The sequence below is a fragment of the Artemia franciscana genome, chromosome 7, assembly GCF_032884065.1.
Source record: "Artemia franciscana chromosome 7, ASM3288406v1, whole genome shotgun sequence".
NCBI lineage: Eukaryota > Metazoa > Arthropoda > Branchiopoda > Anostraca > Artemiidae > Artemia > Artemia franciscana.
In genome coordinates this window covers 22,178,446-22,190,762 of record NC_088869.1, presented here as the reverse complement: position 1 = coordinate 22,190,762, position 12,317 = coordinate 22,178,446, and the positions used below count along the sequence as shown (strand labels likewise).

Here is a 12,317-nt window from a genome sequence, read left to right as displayed (position 1 = left end):
TTTTTTAGTTTTGTTTTTCTCCTTTATTTTTTTCCTTTTTTTTCTTTTTTAGTTTATTTAGATTTTTAGATTTTTTAGTTTTTTTTTTAGTTTTTAGTTTTTTTTTCTTTTTAGTTTTTTTGTAGTTTTTAACTTCTTTTTAGTTTTGTTAAATTTTTTTTTTACTTATGTCCTCCGTCATTTATTTTTTTCTTTTTTAGTTCTTTTAGTTTTTACCTTTTTTAGTTTTTTTTAGTTTTTTAGATGAAAATTTTTTTAGTTTTTTCCTTTTTTTCTTTTTAGTTTTTTATTGGTTTTTACCTTTATGTTAGCTTATTTTTCAGTTTTTTCCTTTTTTTTTTAGTTTTTTTTTATTTTTTATTTTTTTTTAGTTTTTTACCTTTTTTTAGTTTTTTTAGTTTTTTTAGTTTTTTTTTAGTTTTTTAGCTTTTTTACTTTTTTTATTAGTTTTTAGTTTTTTTGTAGTTTTTGCCTTTTTTTAGTTTTTTCAGTTTTTTTTTTTTAGTTTTTTTATTGGTTTTTACCTTTATTTTAGCTTATTTTTTTAGTTTTTTCCTTTTTTTTAGTTTTTTTTAGTTTTTAGTTTTTTTAGTTTTTTACCTTTTTTAGTTTTTTTAGTTTTTTAGCTTTTTTATTTTTTTTATTAGTTTTTAGTTTTTTTTGTAGTTTTTGCCTTTTTTTAGTTTTTTTAGTTTTTTAGCTTTTTTATTTTTGTTATTAGTTTTTAGTTTTTTTTGTAGTTTTTGCCTTTTTTAGTTTTTTCAGTTTTGACGTCACCTGATCCAGTTTTTTCAGGTGACGTCACCTGATCCACGATCCACAGATCCACAGACAATTTATTTTTATATATATAGATAGTTTTTTTTTTTTACTTATGTCCTGGTCGTCATTTATACTCCCTGTGTCCCGGTGCTTTGTTGATTGCTAATCGAACATTCCTTTTGTCCTGGTCGCTTTCTCTTTGAGTTTCGTCATTTATTTTTTTCTCTTTTAGTTCTTTTAGTTTTTACCTTTTTTAATTTTTTTTAGTTTTACCTTTTTTTTTCTTTTTAGTTTTTTACCTTTTTTTTTTTTTACATTTTTTCTTTTTAAGTTTTTACTTTTTTAAATTTTTTAATTTTTTAGTTTTTTCTTTTTAGTTTTTTTTAGTTTTTTACCATTTTTCTTTTTTCAGTTTTCTTTTTCTTCTTTATTTTTCAGACGTCATATGCAAACCCTCAATACAAAAATACATACAACTTATTTTTATATATAGATAAGATATAATCTGCCGTAACAGACATAGTGTAACAGACATAAAAGACAGACAACTTATTTTTATATATATAGATTTTTATATATATAGATAGCTCCAACAATTTATATTAAACCTCAAAATTTGGGGTATCTGTTTTAAGGTTTTCGAATTACTTTATTCTATTGTCAAAATACATTGAAATATTTGTGCGATTCCAAGTTTTTTTTAGTTTTTTCTTTTTTTAGTTTTGTTAGCTTTTTTTAGTTTTTTATTTTAGTTTTTTTTTTAGTTTTTAACTTTTTTGTTTTTTTACGTTTTTTCATTTTAGGTTTTTTCTTTTTTTAGTTTTTTCTTTTTAGTTTTTTACCATTTTTCTTTTTTCGAATTACTTTAATCTATTGTCAAAATATTTCGAAATATTTATGCAATTTCCAGTTTTTACATTCTAGTTTTTTTTCTTTTATAGATATGAGAAGATAGATAGATATATATATATATATATATATATATATATATATATACTAGCTGTTGGGGTGGCGCTTCGCGCCACCCCAACACCTAGTTGGTGGGGGCGCTTCGCGCCCCCCCCAAGCCCCCCCGCGCGCGTAAGTCGTTACGCGCCATAATAGTTACGCGCCATTGTAGTTGTGTCCCTATGTCCCACCTGTGAATATAGATATATATATATATATATGGTTTTAACTACGTAAAACTTGCGAATATACAACATTCTTTGCTGTCCCATTGTCTTTGCATATAAATAGATTGTCAGGTTATCCCCCTGTTTCCCCCGGTGTCCCCGTTGTAGTGGTGTCCCCGTTGTAGTTGTGTCCCTGTGTCCCGGTCGTCATTTATATTCCCTGTGTCCCGGGTCCCGGTCATCATTTGTATCCCGGTGTCCCGGTCTGTATATACATTCGTTTTTTAGTTTTGTTTTTCTCCTTTATTTTTTTCCTTTTTTTTTCTTTTTTAGCTTATTTAGATTTTTAGATTTTTTAGTTTTTTTTATTAGTTTTTAGTTTTTATTTCTTTTTAGTTTTTTTGTCCCGGTCGTCATTTATATCCCCCTGTTTCCCCCGGTGTCCCCGTTGTAGTTGTGTCCCTGTGTCCCGGTCGTTATTTATATTCCCTGTGTCCCGGTCGTCATTTGTATCCCGGTGTACCGGTCTGTATATACATTCGTTTTTTAGTTTTGTTTTTCTCCTTTATTTTTTTCCTTTTTTTTTCTTTTTTAGTTTATTTAGATTTTTAGATTTTTTAGTTTTTTTATTAGTTTTTAGTTTTTTTTTCTTTTTAGTTTTTTTGTAGTTTTTACCATCTTTTTAGTTTTGTTAATTTTTTTTTTTACTTGTGTCCTGGTCGTCATTTATACTCCCTGTGTCCCGGTGCTTTGTTGATTGCTAATCGAACATTCCTTTTGTCCTGGTCGCTTTCTCTTTGAGTGTCGTCATTTATTTTTTTCTTTTTTAGTTCTTTTAGTTTTTACCTTTTTTAGTTTTTTTTTAGTTTTTAGTTTTTTTAGTTTTTTACCTTTTTTTAGTTTTTTTAGTTTTTTAGCTTTTTTATTTTTTTTATTAGTTTTTAGTTTTTTTGTAGTTTTTGCCTTTTTTTTTAGTTTTTTGTCCTGGTCGCTTTCTCTTTGAGTGTCGTCATTTATTAGTTTTTTCCTTTTTTTTTAGTTTTTTATTGGTTTTTACCTTTATTTTAGCTTATTTTTCAGTTTTTTCCTTTTTTTTAGTTTTTTTTTATTTTTTATTTTTTTTAGTTTTTTACCTTTTTTTAGTTTTTTTAGTTTTTTTAGTTTTTTAGCTTTTTTACTTTTTTTATTAGTTTTTAGTTTTTTTTTGTAGTTTTTGCCTTTTTTTAGTTTTTTCAGTTTTTTTTTTAGTTTTTTATTGGTTTTTACCTTTATAGTTTTTTTAGTTTTTTAGCTTTTTTAGTTTTTTTATTAGTTTTTAGTTTTTTTTGTAGTTTTTGCCTTTTTTTAGTTTTTTCAGTTTTGACGTCACCTAATCCAGTTTTTTCAGGTGACGTCACCTGACACATCCATCCACACATCCATCCACACATCCACAGACAGACAACTTATTTTTATATATATAGATATATATATATATATATATATATATATATATATATATATATATATATATATATATATATATATATATATATATATACGTTATATTTTATATTTATTATTTATATTTTATTTTGTATATTTTTTGGTATATTATGTGACCATAGCAGGATGTGATATGCACAATAGTGCGAGTGATTTAAGCAAGAACACTCTGTACAGCGGCATGATATTTTAAGTGTTGACAGGGGTTGTGCCAAATATATATATGTGTTATATTCAAAGTGACATCGATCCACTTAGAGCCCAAAATTTTGTAGAGAATCGCACTTATATGAGCGGTTGATTCGCTCAAATGTCAACTAAACAACAACAACAACTCACGATGTGAAAAGGTTAAGCCAAAATTCCAACTAACTTTGTTCTTCTTAGCATCTCAGTAGCAGTTAGTCCCCAGTAGATTACATTCCTCTAGTCCCCAGTAGATTACAGCTCAACGTCAATATATATAAATGAACACACTATGAGAATTTATTTTTTGCAGTAACGATCTGATTACAAAAATCTATCTGTGAAATTGAGACAGACATAAAAATTACAGAAAGAATAAAGCAAAACTAAAACTAATTTGGAGATTTATGGATTTTTGTATAGCGTTGTCGGATATTTTGGATGGCAACACATATTTTCAGCCGAGTATGTGTTATTTTCATGGTTATTTTATAATATTGATCATCTATCGTTATCTATTGATTATCGTTATTTTATTCTTGCAGCTTTTATTTTTTAAGATTTATGTGCCTAAGGCATAACAAAAACTGTAATTCATATTATTTTGTGAGTATCAGAAACCTGCTCAATCCACGTGCACTCGCCTGAGGTACCCTTTTAATCTCCCTGTTATTTTTTTTACTTGAAGATTAGTGATTTTGAGACTTACGGACATTTACGCATAATATAAGCAAATATAGCCTGTTTTCAGGGTTATGCTGTTCCTTAGAACAACAAGGAAACAGTCTTGACAATTTTACATCTCTCTAAAAACAAGAGAAAAAGGGTCAGTCGCAAAATTAATAAAGGATTTAATTTTACTTATTGCTTACCCTTACTGCTGATCTTGAGGGATGTTTTCACTTTTGCATCACTGGTTTCCCATTTCCTCACCATTTATTCAGACTCTTACAACTTAGCAGTTTCAGCTGACTATGTATTATTGATGATTGGCATGTGATAACAATTCCATAATCCTTGAAAAGGTCTGTTGATATGACAATCTTGTTAATAACGAATCAAGGGGTATTGGCTTTGTTGGCCTCTTGTCTATTTTCTCATTATGGAAACCTACTCATGTTTCTGAAGAATATGCTGCAAGTTGAATTCTGTATTCAATATTGAAGGAGAAATTAAATACCAATCTCCTGACAAATAGCAGTGACTTTAATACACTTTTGGCAAGATAAATTTATGTTGTGTAATGAAAATTTCAAAAATAGTTTATAGTAGCAGTAGTAGTAGTAGTAGTAGAACAATTTTATTGAAAATAATCATTTTTATATAAAAGCACAACAAAAGCAGAGCTTGCGAGGATGTGCTAAAATAAAAAAAAAATAGAAAAAGAGTATGGAGCATGCGACCATTTACCGAAACCACCATAAAAAAAATAACAACGAAAAACTACAATATAAGACCCCAAAACAACACATTAAAAAATACAGAAAAATATAACCTACTGAAAATATAGTTAATCTGTTCCGAAAGCATACCTACCGAGCAACTCCACACGTAAAACAGTAACTCTACATGTATATAGACTTTGGTTAGAAAGCCTTTCACGTTGGAATCTCAATTTCTTTTCCGCATTAGTAGTATCCAACTTTTGGATACAACAAGAGCCCTGTAAATATGATGTTATTTTAATTTCCTGCTTATATGGGAAATTCTTGAAAATGCATGCCGGACATTCTTTCTGAAACATCGCCACGAATGTAAGTGCACAGTACCCCTTTATCTCAGCCAAGTATTTGACATAAAAGAATGACCGCCCAAGTTATTTTCATTAGATGAAGCGAGCTTAATCTAACAGGATGTTTAATAAAATGAATTTAAGTAAGGACTCTAATATGCAAGAGGTTTGTTATCTATGTAGTTTTGGTGTATGCTTAGCGGATGGGGACTGTTACTTATACAGTTTCGGTTTATCAAATGACATTTACAGTCCTCTTTAGTTACCAAATTGTATGTATATCAGCTATACTTTTACAATCACCCCTCTCTACTAACTATTCCTGAGTTATTGAATTCAGTCCGTAGAATATTTTGAACCTGGACCTTCAGGGGATGATAATGAGCAATATCAAATCTAAAAAAGAGCATTTACTAAATTTTATGTATTTGTACATCGTGTATAATCATTAGTTTCATTAAACCGTCTCACCTAGTTATTCTTAAACTTTCGTATTTGGTTCATGGATCATTATCAAACAGTTCGTGGTAACGAACTGTAGTAAGGAGCGACCCGAATCAATAGTAACCAAAACTCTGAAACTTGGAATTTTGATACTAATAGCTACATCAAAGGAACTGCATTTTAATGCTGATTTTAAATATATAAGTTTCATCAAGTTTAGTCTTACCCATCAAAAGTTACGAGCCGGAGAAAATTTGCCTTATTTTAGAGAATAGGAAGAAACACCCCCTAAAAGTCATAGAATCTTAACAAAAATCACACCATCAGATTCAGCGTATCAGAGAACCCTCGTATAGAAGTTTCAAGCTCCTATCTACAAAAATGTGGAATTTTGAATTTTTTGCCAGAAGGCAGATCATGGATGCGTGTTTATTTGTTTGTTTTTTTTTTTTGTTTTTTTGTTGTTGTTTTTTCCCAGAGGTGATCGTATCGACCCAGTCGTCCTAGAATGTTGCGAGAGGGCTCATTCTAACGGAACTGAAAAGTTCTAGTGCCCTTTTTAAGTGACCAAAAACATTGGATCGCACCTAGGCCCCCTCCCACACTAATTATTTTTCCAAAGTCACCGGATCAAAATTATGAGATAGCCATTTTATTAAGCATAGTCGAAAAACCTTATAACTATGTCTTTGAGGACCACTTTCTCCCCCACAGTCCCCGTGGGAGGGGCTACAATTTACAAACTTTGACCAGTGCTTACATATAGTAATGGTTATTGGGGAGTGTATAGACGTTCAAAGGGGGGATTTTTTGGTTGAGGGAGGGGTTGAGAGAGTGGGATATGTTGGGGGAACTTTCAATCGAGGAATTTTCCATCAAGGATTTTTCCTTGATGAAAAATTTCCATCAAGGAGGCGCAGGATTTTCTAGCATTAATTAAAAAAAAACGAAAAAGTAAATATGGAAAAGTATTTTCAACTGGAAGTAAGGAGCAGCATTAAAACTTAAAACGAACAGAAATTATTACGCATATGAGGGGCTCACCTCCTCCTAATACTTCGCTCTTTACGCTAAAGTATTTTTACTAATTTCAACTATTTATTCTACGGCTTTTGTGATTCAGGGGTCATTCTTAATGATTTGGGACCAAAATTTAAGCTTGAGTGTATCACCCACGAGGGGGTGAATCCCCTCATATATGTAATAAAAACATGAGAATACAAAAGTTCGTTACGTAAGTTAATTTATAAGCTACGTATATCTTTTACTAATAAAAACATTCGAAAAAAAGTTCTTTTTTAAAAAAAGTCTCCTTTTTAAGTAACCAAAAAATCGGAGGGCAACTAGGCTTCCTCCCCAACTCCTTTTTTTCTCAAAATCATTCGATCAAAACTATGAGAAAGCCATTTAGCTAAAAAAAAAATGCAAATTTCGTTTTAAATATTCCTCTGCGGAGAGCCAGAATCAAAACATGCTTTGATTCAAAAACGTTCAGAAATTAAATTAAAAAAAAAACAAGTTTTTGTAACTGTATGTAAGATAATAATATGTAACGATATTAAAACTTAAAACGAACAGAAATTACTTCGTATATGAAAGGGGCTGATTCCTCATCAATGTCCCGCTCTTTACGCTAAATTTTTTTACTGTTTTAAAAAGTAGAGTCGAGAGAAATAGTCAAACTTTAGCAAAAAGAGCGGGACGTTGATGAGGAATCAGCCCCTTTCATATACGAAATAATTTCTGTTCGTTTTAAGTTTTAATGTCGCTCCTTACTTACAGTTAAAAAAACTTGTTTTTTTTTAAATTTAATTGAACCCAAGCCTTAACATGAATATCAGTAGAATATGTATTATGAGTACGACAGTGTCCATATCCCCATTAATTTTTTTTGTGAACTTGAACCCTACTAGTTGTCATTAAACTTTTGTATTCGGTCCATGGATTATTATTGAACTTAAGCCTTAACATGAATATTAGTAGAATACGTCATATAAGTACGACAGTGTCCATCTCCCCATTAAAATATTTTTTTCTGATTGTGAACGAGAAATGCATTGGCATAGTATTGTAATGAACATAACGGGGCTCCATACCTTTTGGAATAGGAGGGGGCAAATTTTTGAGGGATTGAGGGCTAACTTTTAAATTTTTTTGAACTTAGGTTTTTTCACCTGAGATTTTTCAACTTTAATCCATGTCTTAAAATCACATTAAGTAGAGTTATAACAAAAAATCCCTTATGATATTTTAAAAAATACAAAATGGGGACAATATAAATATACCGATTGTTTTTTTTTTGAAAAATAATGGTTGGAGTTAGGTTTTTTTACTTAGTTTTTTTATTAAACTGAAAATGAATTTTTTCTACTTTTGTTTTTCATGTCTTAAAGTCACGTTAAATATACATATAGCAAAAAATCACTTGTGATGTTTTAAAAGTGCAAAATAAAGATGACATGAATACCTCAATCGTGATTTTTCTAGTTTAAAATAATGTTTGTAGTGATATCTTATTTATTTTTTGGAGGGCACAGAATCATTTCGGGACTTATAATCTTTTTTATTTTTTGAACTTGGAATTTTTTCTTGGACTTAGAAATTTGAAATTAATTTTTGGGAACTTTAATATGAATGAATATTGAAATATTTTTTTAATTCTCTGCCAATGAGCGTTTCTTCATCTCCGTGAAAGCCCAAATTTCTTTAAGTCTGTTTTTTATAACCTCATGAAAATGATATATGAATGTTAACCATGGATTTTCCTTTTAGAAAAATATCAAGAAAGTATGTATTCTTGACTAAGTTATCGTAGCATTGAATGCTGACAAAGACAAATATTTGAATTCTGACACAAGCATTAATGGGGATCTTATTGGAAATGTAGGCATACGTTGTCATGACAGTGAGGAATTAAATTCCTTTGGAGTGCCCGAGAACTTCCATCGTTAAAAAAGTGGATATGTAAGAGATAATAATACTCAAAGAGAACACAAGCCTCAAGCTAATAATTGACGGTGAAAGCCAACTTCTTGCTACTACTGTTGGTAACACGTTATCCGTTGATAGAACTTATCAACATCTCTCTGGCATTAGCATTCAAGAGAAGACAAGAAGAAGACAGGCGTACTCTTCTCCCAACGTCATAAGCTATATCTTATCTATGTACCGAAACTGTAATCTCTATAAAAAATAATGTTGCAATAGACTAGTTCAACAGAGTTTGAGATAGATGAACAGTGTTTTAAGATAGTCTGAAAGAGATGAGCAGGGTGATTTTCCACAGTCCACATACAGAGACACAGACAGCTACACAAAAACACACACACACTCACACAGACAGATACACACAAACACAGGCAAACACTCACACACACACACACACACACACACACACACACACACACACACACACACACACACACACACACACACACACACACACACACACACACACACACACACACACACACACACACACACATACACAAACACACACACACATCGAATTTTTTTCTATACCGCTGCCTCAATAGTATTCTAATTTCCAACTTAATGCCCTAGATTATTCCTGGTATACTGCTGATATGCCCTTTTGACAAGCAGCAAGCACAGAATATGTTTTGATTTAGTTTGACATTCCCCTAAACATTTTCTTATAGTTTCACCTTCCCACACTTAGCCTCAGTAGTAGTATTCATAGTAATAGTAACAGAAGTTGCCGCGGCACTAGTATTAATATTATGCACACAGTGTCTTTTTGCGATTTCAAAATCCCTGTCATTATGACTTGAAAGCTTCAACCTAGATAACTTCGAAGACAACACTGTCTTTCCATGACGAAAATATAACAGTTCAAAATAGGGATGAAACCTTTTAATTGAGAGAAAAACATTTTATATTTGTTTCACTGTCAATTAAAAGGTTTCATCCTATTTTGAACAGTTATATTAGCTTCAACCCAACAAAATAGCTTTCACATCCGTTTGGCAACCTGAAGACAGACACTGTGTTTTGATAGTTCAACTGGAAATTTCTCCGCAATAACCTTTGTTTCAGTAGAAGGTGCAGCCACAGCAGTTGTAGCAATACCAATAGTGAAAACACGCACACAGTGCCATCAACATCCCCACGAAAATGTTGTGAAAGTTTCAACTTAATATTCCAGGCCGTTCCTAAGATTTTGCTTATATGATATTATGAAAACTTGCGTGCAAAAATTTGGTTTGATTTAGTTGAAACTCCCCCAAAAATTTCCTGATAGTTTCACATTAATACCTTTACCTCCACTAGTTGCAGTAATAGTAGTAGTAGTAGTAGTAATAGTAGTAGCAGTAACAGAGGTGGTAGTAGTAGTAGCAGTAATAGTAGTAGTAGTTGTATTTGTAGTATTCATAGAATTAGTACTAGCATTAGCAGCAGTATTAGGGGTAGTAGTGGCAGTAGTAGTTTTTGTTGTAGCAACAGTAGTAGTAGTAGTAGTAGTAGTAGTAGTAGTAGTAGTAGTAGTAGTAGTAGTAGTAGTAGTAGTAGTGGTAGTAGTAGTAGTAGTAGTAGTAGTAGATGTAGTAGTAGCGGTAGTAGTAGTAGTTATAGAAATAATAATAATAGTAGTAATAGGAGTAGTAGAAGTAGGAGCTGTAGTAGCCTACTTTTAGTAACGTTCACACTGGGGACTTTCCGTTGGTTCAAAGTCAACATATCCTGAAAGTTTCAATTTAATAATTCCAGCCGCTCCTGAGGAAATGCTGATACACCCTTTTGACAATCTACATGCTCATAATAAATTTTGATTTAGTTCAACATCGATCTAAACGTTCCCTGAAAGCTTCACATTAATACACTTGTCACCAGTAGAAGCAATAGTGGCAATAGTAGCGGTAGTATTAGTAGCAGTATGCATATAGTATCTTTTGTGTTTTCAACTTTTATTGAAAGTTTCAATTTAATATAATAAACAGTTTCCTATAAACAGTTTCCTGGGGATTACTGCTACGTCCTTTTAAACAATTGGCATGCACTTAGCGTGTTTTGATTTAGTTCAACGCTCTTTCAACTCGCCCTGAAATTTACACCCTAATAGCCAAACCCTTAGCTTTAGTAGCAGTAATAGTAGAAGCAGGAGTAATAGTAGTAATAGTAATTGTAGTCGTGGTAGTAGTAGCAGTAGTAGCTATAGTAGTAGTAGCATGCAAATATTACCTTTTGGTTAGTTCAATATACCCCACAACAAGCCTAGTAAGTTTCAACTTCATGTTCAAAGCCGTTCCTAAGATATTCCTGATACGCCCTTTTGACAACCTGCATGCACACAGTATGTTTCGATTCGGCTCAACTTCCCCTCAATATTTAGTGAAATTTTCACCTTCATACCCTTGTCCTCCGTTGTAATAATAGTCATAATATTAGCATGGGGAGAAACTGGTGGTTGTTGTAGTGGTAGGAGTAGCATTGATACTAACAGTAGTAGCAGTATTAGTTGTAGCAATAGTAATACACACATATTGATTTTGATTAGTAGAATACTGCCTTCACCGAACCCTAGAAGATTCAACTTATTGCTGTAAGCCATTGCCATGATATTGGCGATATGCTCTTTAATAACCTGTATGTACATAGTGTGTGTTTTTTTTGCTGTATAAGAAGTAGTTGAAGCAGTAGTAGTAGCCGTGGAATTGATCAATTGATCTTCACTCTAGGTATTCTCTGAAAGTTCCAATTTAACACACTAGCCCATTCCTGAGATATGCATTGCGACAACCTGCATGTGCAGAGTGTATTTTGATTTAGATCAACTTTCCTTTCGATATTCTCTTACATTTTGACCTTCATAACCTTAGCGTTAGTAGTACTGGTATCATAGTAGTATTAGTACTAATAGGAGTAGTTGTAGCAGTAGTACTAGTAGTGGTAATAGTAGTAGTATTAGTAGTAGTAGTAGTATTAGTAGTAGTAGTAGTAACAGTAATAGTAGTAGTAGTAAAAGTAGTAGTAGTAGTAGTAATAGTAGTAGTAGTAGTAGTAGTAGTAGTAGTAGTAGTAGTAGTAGTAGTAGTAGTAGTAGTAGTAGTAGTAGGAGTAGTAGGAGTAGCAGTAGCATAGAAAGTTTCGTACCATGGAAATTGAAGTTTAATATGCTAAGCCGTTCCTAAGATATTACTACTACGTCCTTTTGATAAACGGTATGCACCAAATATATTTTGAATTCGTTCAACGTTCTCCTCAACGTGCAAATTTTCAAGTCAATATCCTCCCCCTTAGTAGTAGTAGTGACTACAGAAGTATTAGTTGTAGCAGCATTAGTCGTAGTAGTTGTACTAGTTGTATTAGTAGTGCAGTAGTACTAGCAGTAGCAGTAATAGCGTGCAAATATCACCACTTTGGTCAATTGATCGTCTCCCTCATCTTTTCCTATTAGTTCCAACTAAATACCCTCAGTTATTCCTGAGTTACGCCCTTTTGACAACATACATGTACGCAACACGTTTTGTTTTAGTTTAACACTCCCCTCAACCTTCTCTGAAAGCTTTACTTGAATGCTCTTGGTCTTTTGGAGACTAAATTCAAACATACTTCCTTCCCCAGTAAGTATA

General features: G+C 31.7%; 1 long non-coding RNA gene across 1 annotated transcript in view; it reads right to left on the bottom strand.

The window, feature by feature from the left end:
• LOC136028998 (uncharacterized) overlaps positions 1-12,317 on the bottom strand; it is a 148,745-nt gene continuing 136,428 nt past the window's right edge. Inside the window, exon 2 of the long non-coding RNA XR_010617934.1 lies at positions 1-987. This is a non-coding gene — a long non-coding RNA (uncharacterized LOC136028998). The remainder of the gene's footprint in view (positions 988-12,317) is intronic.